This window comes from Anser brachyrhynchus (assembly GCF_964034855.1).
Source record: "Anser brachyrhynchus genome assembly, chromosome: 2".
In the NCBI taxonomy this organism is placed as follows: Eukaryota; Metazoa; Chordata; class Aves; order Anseriformes; family Anatidae; genus Anser; species Anser brachyrhynchus.
Genome location: NC_137695.1, coordinates 134,844,884 through 134,859,026, shown reverse-complemented (window position 1 = coordinate 134,859,026; position 14,143 = coordinate 134,844,884).

The window sequence follows — 14,143 nt, the reverse complement described above, 5'->3', positions numbered from 1 at the left end:
GTATGCCGTATTCCTTCTTAAAAATGGGAGAGAGATGACTCTCAGAGGCAGCTCAGCCCATCCTGTAGTACTAGTCTACAATGAGGGAGATAGATGGCAGTCTGGTAGTGCCAGAGTTGAGACTAACTCAGACTAACTTTGAGTAAGCGCATGTCAGATGAGCTGTATCCCACCTACACCCTGAAGTATCAGTTATTTAAAAAATGTTGTGCTCAGTTATTTAAAGTGTTTAGTTTGAACTTTTTCTTTAGTGTTCATACCTCACCATTCTGGCATGGCCTCTGTTTTTCTAGAAGATTGATTTCAATATAGTTCTTTACTAAAAAAGATGTTTTTTGTATTATTCAATCATGTTTATCACGGGTGATTTCTGAATACTATCCAACTCAGGCGCAACAATATGGGCCAATGAAGTCATTTTTATCTGCTTTTACAGTTAATCTGTTTTTTTTTTTGTTTGTTTGTTTGTTTTTTTTTAGTGCACCTCTGTTAGTGATATGATATTATGTGTTTTGGCATAATCCTCTAACTGAAACACAGTTTGGAAGCTCTTATGCTTTCTTTTTCCAAACTGCTGTATATTTCTGTAGCAGCATTTTGAAAGATAGATATTAAATATATCATAGATAAATATTGCTATTTTACACTTAGGAAAGGTAAATTACAGGCTCAAGCATTAATTCAAATCCCACTATATTAGTCTGAATTTTAATCTGTTTCTGAGATACAGAGACACAAACATAAACCAGCAAATTACTAGCTTTCTTTCATATCCTAGGAGAAAAATAGATTCATCATGAAAAATTGACAGACAAATTTATGGATATCAGAAATGCTAGTATTATAATAAATATACCTTACGATATATTATGCCTCTATAGCAATTCCAGTAATGCCATTACACGAGTTTATGCTACGAGTACTGCAATGCAATCATATTATTAGCAAAAGGAAGTGAAGAGACTGCTGACAAACTGTCTCCATTTTAAGCCTCTGCTTTCAGGTTGTGTGTTTCTGAGCTGATATTTAACTCATTGGTCTCTATGGATTTTATACAAACTATTCAGCTAGTCTGGAATATGTGGTGGACTAATGCAAGTATAATGAAAAAAAATCATTTTCCAAGGATGAAGGATTTCAGTCCTGCACTGAAATGTCTAGGGGAAAAGCCTGGTAACTCCCTGGCCTGGAAGCTGTGGTTTCCTATTCTATGTGCAATTATTATTATTTCCTTTTCCCTAGCACACAGAATAGGGCCCATGTATAGCAGAGAGATGACTGTCCTCTAGGAATGGCATGAGGGTGTTTTTCACTTGGGTCCTCAGAGTCACTCTTATACCTTCTAAAAGAGAAACAAAATACTTTTCACCCCCCCCCCCCCCCCCCCATTCTGGGTTCCAACAAGCCAGGCTGTCCCACTTTGTCAATGTTTAATGGTGCCTGGTGCGACTGGCGAAGGAGCTGCTGCATGAGCACCGGTGGAGCACCATGGCTCTTTTCCATGAAGATTACAACCTCAGCAATGTCCAGGAGATTATGGCTGCCAGCCTGTGTTTTCACCCTGCTATGCAGCTGAGCTCCACTGCAACCGCTCTCTCACTGCCCCTCCTCAAAGGAAAAGGGGGAGAAAATATGATGGAAAGGGCTCAGGGGTTGAGATAAGGACAGGGAGATCACTCACCAATTATCATCACAGGCAGCACAGACTCAGCATACAGAGATTAATATAATTAATTGCCTATTACTAGCAGACTAGAACAGTGAGAAACTAAAAGCAAACTAAAACCACCTTCCTCCCATCTACCCTCTTCCATCTCCTCCTCCTGAGCAATGCAGGGGAATAGGAAATGGGGGCTGCGTTCAGTCTATAGCACTTTCACTCTGCTGTTCATTCTCAGTCACTCTCTGCCCCTGCTCCCCGTGGGGTCCCTCCCACGGGATGCCGTCCTTCCCGAACTGAGCCTGCGGGGGCTGCCCACAGGCAGCAGCTCTTCAAGAACTGCTCCCACACGGCTCCATACCACGGGGTCCATCCCCCAGGAGCAAACTGCTCCAGCACGGGTCCCCCACGGGCGGCAGCTCCCCCCAGACCCCCTGCTCCTGCGTGGGCTCCTCTCCACGGGCTGCAGCTCCGGCCCGGGGCCTGCTCCTGCGGGGGCTCTCCATGGGCCGCAGCCTCCTCCAGGCCACATCCACCTGCTCCACCGGGGGCTCCTCCACGGGCTGCAGCGTGGAGATCTGCTCCGTGTGGGACCTGTGGGCTGCAGGGGGACAGCCTGCTCCACCAGGGGCCTCTCCACAGGCCACAGGGAAACTGCTGTTGCGTGCCTGGAGCTCCTCCTGCCCTCCTGTTGCACTGACCTTGGGGTCTGCAGGGCTGGTTCTAACTCCACTTTCCAGCTGCTGCTGCGCAACAGTTTTTGTTGGTGTTTGTTTGTTTTTCCCCTTCCTTAAATCTCCTCTCCAAGAGGCCCAACCAGCATCACTCACTGGCTCGGCCCTGGCGGGTCCCTTTTGGAGAGCCAGCTCTGATCTGACATGGGGCAGCTGCTGGGCTCTGCTCACAGAGGCCACCCCTGCAGCACCCCACTACCAAAAGTGTTTCACATAAACCCAATACACAGCGTCAGATAGGAGAGTTCTGATCTCACAGGGAGTTTAGGATGGAACAAGAAGAGGAGAGAAGATTTGCAGTGGTGCTCTCCCATATATGATCACTTATTGTGGAGGGTCAGTTGTAGCATCAAGTATGAAACAGGAAACCTAAGGTGAGAATTGGTCATACTGGATCTCGGGAGAAACTGAAGACATAGCAAAAGCACACAAAGAAACTGTCAATAATTTATGGCTTCTGGGCCATTTGAAAAGATAAGCAAACACACCATTTTTTTTTTGGATCAGGATTTGACAGCACTGGTACAAGAACAGAGAAAGGAATTAGCTTAATACCCTTAAGGTACATGCTAAATACTCATTATTTAAATACTCTTTTAAGAAGCCACATGGCCATCAGTACACAATTACATCTGTAAACTTGGAACCAAGTTAAGACAACGTCTGGTTTCTTTTAGAAGCATTGCCAGCTGGGAGTCATTCTAAGCCCTGCCTGTTGCTGGATGCCCTTGGAATTAGATACTCAAATATTAAGCTGTAATAGCCTTGCTGGATATCTGGAATCCTGCAGATTGTATCTCTCATTTTCTGAAACAGCCATTTTCACTCACCTAGGTTCAAACTGAGGACAGCAAAGCTTTACAGCAACAACAGCAAATGCAATGTACCTTGATCTCAAGTTCCAAGTGCTGCCACACTGCTAATAGTTACAACATCAGTGGAAAATAATTGTCAGAAGTCAGCGCAGGGAAAAGTCAATGGTATCCATTTAAAGTGAAACATTTCTTTGTAGTCTTTAAAAGAACTGCGGTTAGGTTATAGTTGATTTCTCAATGAAGGGTTTAAGAGCTGCAATTTATAAACTCATAAAATAAATTCTTACTTTATAGAAAAAAAAAAATCTGTCCAGATGGAGAACCTTTTATAAACTGCTTTTTGGTTCATATACAGTTTGTTGCCTGGTTCAGCTGCTAAATCTATGAAATCCATCATAGTTACTACAATAAAAAATGTGTGGCTATTAAACAAAAAGTTTTTATTTCTGCAGTGTATTGATTTATTTCTTTATCTGGCTTTGGGCACATCCTGTGTGTTGCTCTTTTTGTTCACTGCCATACATTTAGATTAGTGATTAACCAGTGCAAAGTGAGGTGCAAATTCCTACCAAGTTGTAACATGAAGATCCCTGCAGATCCTACCTCAGCAAGTCCAACTATAGCTTCCATCAATAATACTGTTTGCTATTTTGTACGAACTTATTATGCCTGGTAAGACAGTTAACATTGGGAATACGCTAAAAAGTGTATCAAAAAAACTTACGTTCATTTGCTTTTCATCATCAGAGCCTTAAAGATCAAGTCTCTATTTTCTTATGCTTTGGCAGAGTAGCTACAGCGATAGACAGAGGGGTTCCTGCTCAGCATCTCTCCTTCTTTTTTGCTTGGTTATATCAATTTTACAAAGAGTGGGTTAAAATAGCCAGCCAAAAACTCAAGGCACAAAGATATTAAAAAAGGATTGTGAGACATATCTCTATAGAGCTGCCCATTCCCTGTCTTTATTCTTCATCCAGTGGGACTTAGGTGACTTCACTCATTAAAAGACCTCTCAAGGACCTACCCATATGGTTAAACACTTTTGAAAGTCTCACCATATATACTTATCTCACTTGTAACATAATCTAGTTAGAGGAGACCCTTAGGGATTTAAACAGACACCAAGGGGGATCTAGCTTCTAAACCAGAACTCTTACTTCACATTCTTTTTTTTTTTTTTTTTTTTCAAGAATACATTATGTGTTACCTATAGATAGGGGATACCTGTCTCCTCTTCCTTTTTACCAATGCTGACTCAGTGGAGGTCAGGAAATACTCCAGCCTTAAAGCTGAAGTTACAAAAATGTTAAAACAAATCCTCAAAGTTTGTAACAAAAGCTAAAGTATGAATTTGTTTATCCAGAAATTATTGAGATAATCTCTTACATATAAATTTGAATTCTGTGGCCTTTGTCTTGTCATCATAAGATTTAACTCTAACAAACACAACTACCCAGGTTAAACAAACAAACAAACAAAAAACCACCACTGCCACCACCACCACCAAAACCCCCTATACAATAGATAGAAAATGACATTATCAATAAAAATAGGTAACATGAGCAATACTTTGCTCTCAGTAGAGTGACAATTTGGAAATACAATTTCTTTGTTGCTGGTTACACACAAAGCTTGGATGAGGCAAATAACTTCCTTCCTAATGGATTATTACAGGCACCCTTTGCAGGACATTAGTGTGGAATTAATGAAAGCAAGTCTGCGTGACAATTAATTTCCTGTACTTCTGTAATAACAAAGAAAGGAAAGGAAGAGCTGCCCTCCTCACACAGCTGATAGCTGTGTTCCTGTGCCTAAAGCACAGTCTTGAAGAATCAGACTGTTTAGGTTATATTCCGACATCTTCTGTAACATTCTTCATGACCTTGGAAAAATCATTTGATCTTTCTGTGCCTTAAATTCCCTTTTTACAAAAGGGAATTAATTACACTTCACTGCTTCCAGAGAAGTGTCATTAGGCCTAATTAGTTAATGTCTGTAAAGTGCTTTGAGAGCAATCTTTTGACAGATGATATTCTAAGTGCAAAACATCACAGTAAAAATTTGTAGCAGTCTGGTTTAGTGTTATTTATTTAGCACAAACAATGCTCTTGGCAGTCTGGAAACATCAGTTTGATGTATTAAGTTATTCACAGACAAAGATAAGTTAAAATTACCTTTATTTGGGCTCTGAGTCAGTTAGATATTCAATAACATGCCTTAATGTAAACACTAGGTACCAAAAGTGCATTATTATGCGTTTAGTACCCTTGAACTGAATTTGTACTCACCATTAGTTTTCCTCCCCACACGTAATTTCTTGAGGACTTCTTAAAAGTAATGTTTTTAATTGATGGGGTAATCAGGAAAAAGTTGTATAAAACAGGAAAGAGCAATTAGGGAAAGACCGGTGTTGGAAACTTCAGGATGTGTGCTTAAAAGATAAGATCAAATTTATGCATAAGAAAGATCACTTTGGCTACACTTTGAAAAGATCAGGGGAGAGATATTTCAAAACTAGAACAATCAAGGCAGAGACAGATGTAAGTGTGAACTGATTACTTAGACCATTACCTACAAAACAGAGTGCAGACTTCAAAGTTTCACAGAAAGAACTGATAAGATTTGGATGCATCTTGGTAGTGATAGAGAAGAAGGAAGAAAAAAGAAAGATGAGCACTTAGCTTGAAGATTTGAATGACAAGAGGACGATGCTTATGAAAAGAAATGGAAAAATTAAAGGGCAACAAACTTGCAGTTAAATGATACAGCAGCACAGACTTTCAGCAAATGTTTTGTTCAGGACAAAAAGAAGCACTTTTGCAAGCTTATTAAAACGAACCATGAAAAGAAGGAAGTTTTGCTTAGTGTTGCAACTTGGAATCATTGAAAAGGAATAAGAGATGGAAAATGCAAATACCAAATAGATTTTCCAACAGTTTAAAAAACTTCAAATCATACATATTTTATTAAATAAAATTCTTAATTTTATTAAAAAAATAAAATATGTATGAGGTGATTTGTTTTAACAAAATATTTTAGAGAGACTCTACATAAGAAAGTGTCTACGCAAGTTGGTGGAAGTCCATGCTGTACTTATCTAGTCAAGTCATATATATTTTGCTGGGCAGAAAGCTTAGTGTGTCTCTGCATATTGTTTCATGGGATCATGGCTTATAATAACTTTTAGTCTTCTAAATATACTACTATAAAATATTTTTTCAGAAACAGTTCAATTAATTAAAATGTCATCGGCAAAATGTAGCAAAAATTTAAATTTCCTTATTGCAACTTGTTTACCTAACATGTTACCTATTATTTTTTGTTTATAAACCTATTTATTTAATTAAATAAATTGATTTCATCACATATCAGCAGTTACCTTTAATATCTGTATTAAGTTTTTGTCCAATGGCATGGCGATGCTGCCAGAAGACATTTTTGTGGGTTGTTGAAAAGGCAAGGAAGTACAAAGCTGAGGCCTCAAGGAAGTTGTTTGGTATCACAGGGCAACTTTGGAAGTCTTTGCTCTAGTATCTCATGTACAGCTTGAGGGAAAGAACTTGAGAGACCAACTGGGCCATTAGATCTCATGCTCTGAGCATGTGTTTTCTATCCCTTTAGTGACAGAGCCCACAGAATTAACAGTGGAATTAACAATATAACTTGAGCCAAATTGTGGCTACTCCACCTCTGTTCTGTGCAAGTAATCATTCTGTGCAAGTTGATAGTTCAAGGAAAGTACTTGTAATGTGTCACCCATAATGCCTTTTGAACTTTATTTGGAAATGGAAGAGGGTTAGTTTCTGCTTTGGGCCTAAATCCGAGTTTAGATGTCAAACTGTCAGTGCTTTTGCTACTGTAGAACCTAGATTTTGCTTCAAATCTGTCATAAATGGTACATATTCAACAAAAATAATAATTATAGTAGCAACCATCAGTTTCCATTAAGAAGCAGAACCTCCATTCTTCAAAGCTGATGGGATTTTTGTCACTGACTTCAGAGGAAACCTGGAGAGCTAGTACAGCTAGCACTTACTCCTGCAGGAATAGGAGTACGCTAGAAAAAAAATACAGATTTTTCTGATTATGTTAGCTATGCTCATGAAAACAAGACCTATTTGAAAATACCAGCCTTAGCAAAACTTAGTCTTTGGAAAAGTTTAAAACTTCCAAAACAGTAATAGGAAACAAGCAAACAAAAAAACAACAACAGCAACAAAACAAACCCAACCCCCCAAACATCTGTTTAGACACAATCCAGAGTTCATTCAGATATATACAACATCACTTTTTTCATCTGGTACTTCCACTGAACTTCACCCGCACAGACTATTTGGTCTCAGCCAGGGTCCAAAGTTGTCCAAAATATTAATGGTACTTCATTTTCAGAAAACTAGCTATGGAAGTGCCTCTACTCACCTCTGTCTGTTTTGCAAAGAGAAATAAATTGAGTCTAATAAGATAAAGCAGAGGCATTCATGGGCTGCTAATGCTATGCAGCTGCCCCAAACTCAATTTTGTCATTAATGATTCACTCTGAGCACTATTACCCCCATACAGTTGTCTAAATGCTGCTGGCAGATGCACCTTGTCCCTAGCCCACATACCCAGTTTTGGCTCCATACTTCCTTTGGGGTTGCAAATTGTTTTTTTCCTTTCCGTGCTGGCATTTTAATAGTCACTGAATGTAAGTATCACTCATGATTGGTGCTAAGGCAACACCAGCTCTGAAATGTAGCTTGAAATACTGACGTTTGTCCTGTCATTGTACATAATTTGCATATTAATACACAGCTCTTTAGCTGTTGACAGCTGCTCTGTAGCTGCTCTGTAGCTGCTACAGGGCTGGGGAATCCAGTCTCACTCTTCAAAATAATTTATTTGATAATTGTTGCCTCCTCATTTCCTGATGGCTGGGGAAGTACTGAACAGTCTTCAGGGTCTTTATTACATTTTGAAGTTGTACAAAGAGAACTGCAAGTCCTAGAAGCCATGGTATATAATATAAAATAGTCACATACTCTGCCAGTCCATGGTAGCATCCTAGGTTCCAATAAATTTTAAGGCAGCTGCTGGTGCATTTTTATTGACTTCTCCCTAATCAGAGTCATAGAACAACGGTACTTCACTGTTACGTCTCTTGAATGGGGACAATATATTAAGCTATTCAGCACTAACTCTGACATCCCCTTTTGAATCTTTCTAGATTCCCGAGTAGGAAAGAAATACTGCTTACTAAACTCCCCATTACATTTTTGGATAGTTTCCTCTAAAGGGAGAGAATAATTTACCATTTTTACTGCAACTAGCACTGGTAAAGCTTTGCACTGGTAATTTAATTCTATATTCATTTAGTTTGAATTACACGGGGAACATCTGCAACGATTCCTAACAATAACTACATTTCAAGACAATTACACAGTAATAACTAGAGCTGCAGGATGATGTCAAAGCCAGAAAAGGAAAGAAGAAGCACACACAGACTTTGCACATGAAAATAAATTTTGTTAATTGGGAAAATGCAAGTTTATCAGAGAAGAGTCTTTGTAACAACACGTGCATGTATTTAATATATGCGTCTCTGTATGTACTGCAATATTGTCTACTGACATCAGATATTTGCTAATTATCGAGTCTCCAAGTCATTAATGCAATGAATCTGATTTATTTTGGGGTACAAAAAATTCCTTTCCTTCATCTTATTAATAAGATGAAGACAATGAAATAAAAAAGATTTTGTGCTATTTACCTTGTCAATCTTCTGGAATTAAGGACTGTGGGAGACAGTGACTCCATTCCCCAAATTTTCCACTACAGATTTCATATGTAGACCTATGCCATTTTTAGTGAATGCACTGTTACTTCTCTGTGGTGTACTGATTAACTAATTCACCTATTTGCATGATCACATATCTTTGTCTGGAAAATCTAGGTGGCTGCATGGACATGTATAGTGAGTCTAACAACTCTGGGAGTAGCAGATGTGTTGTATGTTCTTGCACAAATAGCATATGTGGATCAAGTCTGGTGAATTTGGAATTTATCCGGTTTGTTGTGTCCATCCAGCAAGCTGAACACAAATTAGTTTTACGGTACTCTGTAGTACAGTCAGCTGGATCCTATTCTTATCAGGTCTATCCCAGTTTACCTAATATATGGCCAATCTTATTTTTGTTTTCTTTTCCAAATAAATGTTATACTGCTATATAATAATCCAGAACACAGTAGACATCAGCATTCATATTTTCCTTTACCATTTTCTTTTGCTCTAAGAAGAGAAAATCCACTGTTATATACAGTGATTGTGTTGCTGTAATTTCTTCCTTAATCTGATCAATGAAGATAAAAGTTTATTTTCTTCCAAATTTTTAAAAAATATATGTTCATAGTGCTATCAATGTAAACCACACAAGATTTCATCTATGTTGAAAATCTTTCTTTTTTTTTTTCTTCTTTTTATCTCTCCCTCTCTTTTTTTTTTTCTTTTTTCTAGTGACTCAGCTGATATATTGGCTATTCTTTCAAAATTGCCATGGACTCTAAGGAGCAGTAACACTGTGCTAAATCTACTAGTGTTGAACTAACTCTTTAAACTCTCAGTCCTTGCCCCACCTCTATCTATAACATAAAACCTGTTCCCTCCAGCTCTCTTCCTCTTCCACTAGCGAGTTCCATCTCCCTCACTCAAAATGTATGTAGCTCATATGGAATTACTTCTGCTGTCTGGCAGGAAGCAGAAATGTGTTTCCCTGCATTTTTTCTCCATGTTTTCTATAAGTGAAGTGAAGAGGAAGCCCTGAAAAATACAGAGTAAGCACCACTTTTGTTGTCACAGTCAAGACTCCATGTGAGTACAGTACCATGACTGCAAAATAATTCAGAACTGAAATCTGGGGGTTGATGCTGGCTTACAGTCAAAACAGATAAAAATCAGCACCATCAGTCATCCTGCAGGGCAGAGTGTCATTCAGAGGGGAAGTTTGTTCCCTCCAAAAGACCTTCTATCAGCTTGGAGAGTTCCAGCAAACTCTCTGAGCATTTTGTTTCTTAACACTTGAGAGGGGAAAAGCTGTGTTTTGCTCCTTTGGAACCTCGATATTTGGGGCCTCCTTAATCCAAACCAATTGTTCAGCCCCTTAATCTTTTCCTTCTGCTCTTCTTATAGCAATGTGGCTGTGAGCACACTTACTGTGCTTAAGCCTTACCTGAAAATCATTGTTTCTCTTGCTACTGCTTTTGTCAAGTTACATTTTTTTCCCATGAAAAGCAACAGCAACAACAACAAAACCACAAAACTTTTAATGTGAAAGGTATATACTTGCAGAAGATGGTACTGAAGCAGTGAATATACTAATTTTTACTCATCCGAATGACAACTAGTTAACCAAAGTGTCAGTAGTTAGTAACGTTTCATTGCATTAACATCTGAAATACGTCAATTCCAGAAACATATTATTTACAACCTTATAAAAATGAGAAAGAAATATTTTTCACGTAGATAATTGTTTAGCTGAGTACAAATACACAGGAGGAAGCAAAACAAGGCTTCTGAATTAGCAGCAATAATACTGACTCTATTAGTGTGAAATTCAACTATAAAAAGAGAGATCTGATAGTGGCATTTTCTAAGATCAATTTGATTCATTGTTATAACAGGATGTACTTTGTTGTAATTCATATTTTCAGATTGTTCATTAGCATTGCACTGCATCAGATGTTAGTGCTTGGCAGGAATATCATATAGCAAATATCTGACTCACAACTTTGATAAATTTCCTAGCAAAGTTAAATGAAACAAAGATGTGTATCAGATTCTTTTTATATTTATATGATGATCTGGAGTTACTCTGAAAAGGGGGTAGAGTTACTGGCATTCATAAGATGCAGGGAGGTATGCAAAACCTGAACCTGTACCTTCAGCTTCTTTTTAAAAATTCTAAATGACATAAGTATATAACTGATTATTAAAAATATGATGAGTCAGGTTTATTATTATAAATTCTAAGCACTTGTGATTAATCCAATCACTATATCCTTTCTGGGAACACCTTTCTCAGACTCTTACAAGTGATACTGGTCAACTGAAATCTAAACTAAACACAAATCAATAAAAAAGATTTACTGTGGTAAGATTACTTATGTAGTATTTCCATCAGCCGTGTTATAGCCATTTTTTTTTACATCTTTTCTAATGCAATAATGCCAGACCTGTGGGTAAGTGTGTAATGGGCTTGTAGTTTTATGATGGAGTGGTCATTTTCCAAAACTGTAGTCTGACAATGGCTGGCTTGGAGAACCTTAGTTTTAAATATCAGATGGTGACACTGGCACACTTCAGGAACTGCCCTTTTGGCTGGAAGTTTTTAACACTGCTTGCTCTCCAGTCTTCTGTCTAGAAGTTACACACCCAAAATCTGATGCATGCAAAACAGCTGCCTTGGAAAATGAGAGGCTCAGTAAAGGAAAACTACAAGTCCCAAAAAGCCTTCAGCTTCCATGGGGTAACAGGATTTTAGGACAGGTCATATATTTTAGAAATGAAAGCACAAGTGTTGAAAAGAAGCTTTTCATCATTTGTCCTCAGCTCCAGAACCACCTGCTAGCATTACTAGTTGGCAATACTACCGGAAAATTAGAACCTGCCAGCATTTTATTATCAATGTATATAACTGAATCTTGTACATTCCATTCGGGCAAGAAGTTCACATACATCTGGGGCCCAAATATCTTTTTTAAACCTCAAATTTATCCTACAAGTATTTTAGTATGAATGGAAGAAATTAATGCTCTCATACCAGCTTTACACAAATGCAGTATCAGAGTTTATATTATTTTGTTGATTCTGGCTTGATTGTACTATCTATACATGTATTTATTTAGAGCAACAAAGCATGTAATTCACTTAAGAGTACTGTGGTTGGGCTTTTCCTTCTCTTTCTGTGTGATTTTGCATAGATGGGGAATCTCTAATGGTGATGTAGTCTGGTCTGTGAAGGCAGGACTACTATTTATCTACATTTGGGAAATTTCTCAGATAGGAAAAACTCTGGAATCACTATGGGATTTTGCCTCATCCTACCATTGAAATTCTCTCTAAGGGAAGCACAGTTCTAAGCAGGAGGGGAAATCTTTCCCAGCACGCTTTTATGCCAGAATAATGGAAGGGTCTGTGGCAGAAAGAGTCCAAGAGTTTCCTTAAGGGTAGCCTAAGAACCTGACAGTTCCTCCAAAATCTGTGAGCTCTGCAGACCTGAAACCTGAAACTTTACAGAATAAACTTTGGAGCATTTCTATGTACAATGGCAGTAGACACATAGAGAACTTCTTAAAAAATAAAATCAACCAACCAGCCAACCAACCAGCCAACCAACCAACCAACCAACCAAAAAAGAAAACAAAACAACAAAGTGTAGATTGAAGTTCCTATTGCATCTGATTGCAAATATTAACAAGTTGTTAAAGTTGCATGGTTTTGCTAGACTGCAATCATAGGTTGAAATTATCTTGAACTCCAGGAAAAAAAAATATTTTAAAAAATACTATGACTTTTGAAAGACCCCAGGACCTTAAATGTTTGTTTTACAAATGAGGTCTTCTATTGTTATTACTGTGAGAATTACCTGCCAACCTTGAGACTTAGTTTTCAAACGCATTTTATAAAATATTTAAACATTTTTAAAACAACAAACAAATCTCATTAGAATAAGAAGGTATTAGCATAAGTAAATATAACGTTATTCTATCATGAAATATCCAAGATACTTTTCCTTTCTGCAGAGATGATAACAGCTGCACATGCTTGTTCAGATAGTTTCATGTTTGAAAAAAAGGGTCTGTTTTCAATAGTCAGTAGCCTCCTTTTTAATGATGTTTAAGACTGACGTGTAGATCCATGTAAAACTATGAAAACAAAGATCTTAAAACTATATGGAAAGTCAAGTCTAAGCTGGATCTGGATTTTACCAGTGGCCTCCTTATCTGCAGTGAGAAACTAAATAACACTCAGCACTGTGGAGAATCTTGGATCCAAAATTTGAGTTCCCTTATAGACCTCTGAAGCCTAGACATATTCCATTTGGTGAGAGTGGGTTTTACACTAAGCATTTGTGTTAGAAACCTGTGGCTTGGAACCATATAATAACACTATGTGTGCTTTATCTTTATCTTTGCCTCCATAAAAATGCAGACATTTTTGTGTTGCAGAATAAAAGATGTTCTGGGCAGTCTGGTAGAAACCAGACAAACTGGAGTGCAAAGAATCAGTTTGGCACCATTGCTGAAACTTGCCTGACAGAGGAACATCTACTGAGTACAAATCACTGGACCAGAGCCTTAATGTTTGCAATAAACATGAAAGGAACTTTTAGTCCAAACTGAGTATATCTTCATCACAAATGAAAACAAAGTTAGTTAAAAGCCAACTGGGAGTGGAGGAAGACTGAATGGCTGTGTGGTGCTCAGCTGCCAGCCAGGTTAAATCACAACACAGGCTAATGCTCTGAACACTATATGAATATTCACATTTCCTTGATATTCTTTTTTTTTTTTTTTAATCATTCTCTCTCTTTTCTTTTTTTTCATCACAACTTTCTTTCTCCAGAATATTCTCCTCCGGACAAGTAATGTGAGAGCAAGAGCATCCATCAAATTTGGATGGACAGAAGGCTTGGATTTTCCATAAAGCCAGTATTTTCTTTCTTTTCTTTTTCTTTCTTTCTTTCTTTCTTTCTTTCTTTCTTTCTTTCTTTCTTTCTTTCTTTCTTTCTTTCTTTCTTTCTTTCTTTCTTTCTTTCTTTCTTTCTTTCTTTCTTTCTTTCTTTCTTTCTTTCTTTCTTTCTTTCTTTCTTTCTTTCTTTCTTTCTTTCTTTCTTTCTTTCTTTCTTTCTTTCTTTCTTTCTTTCTTTCTTTCTTTCTTTCTTTCTTTCTTTCTTTCT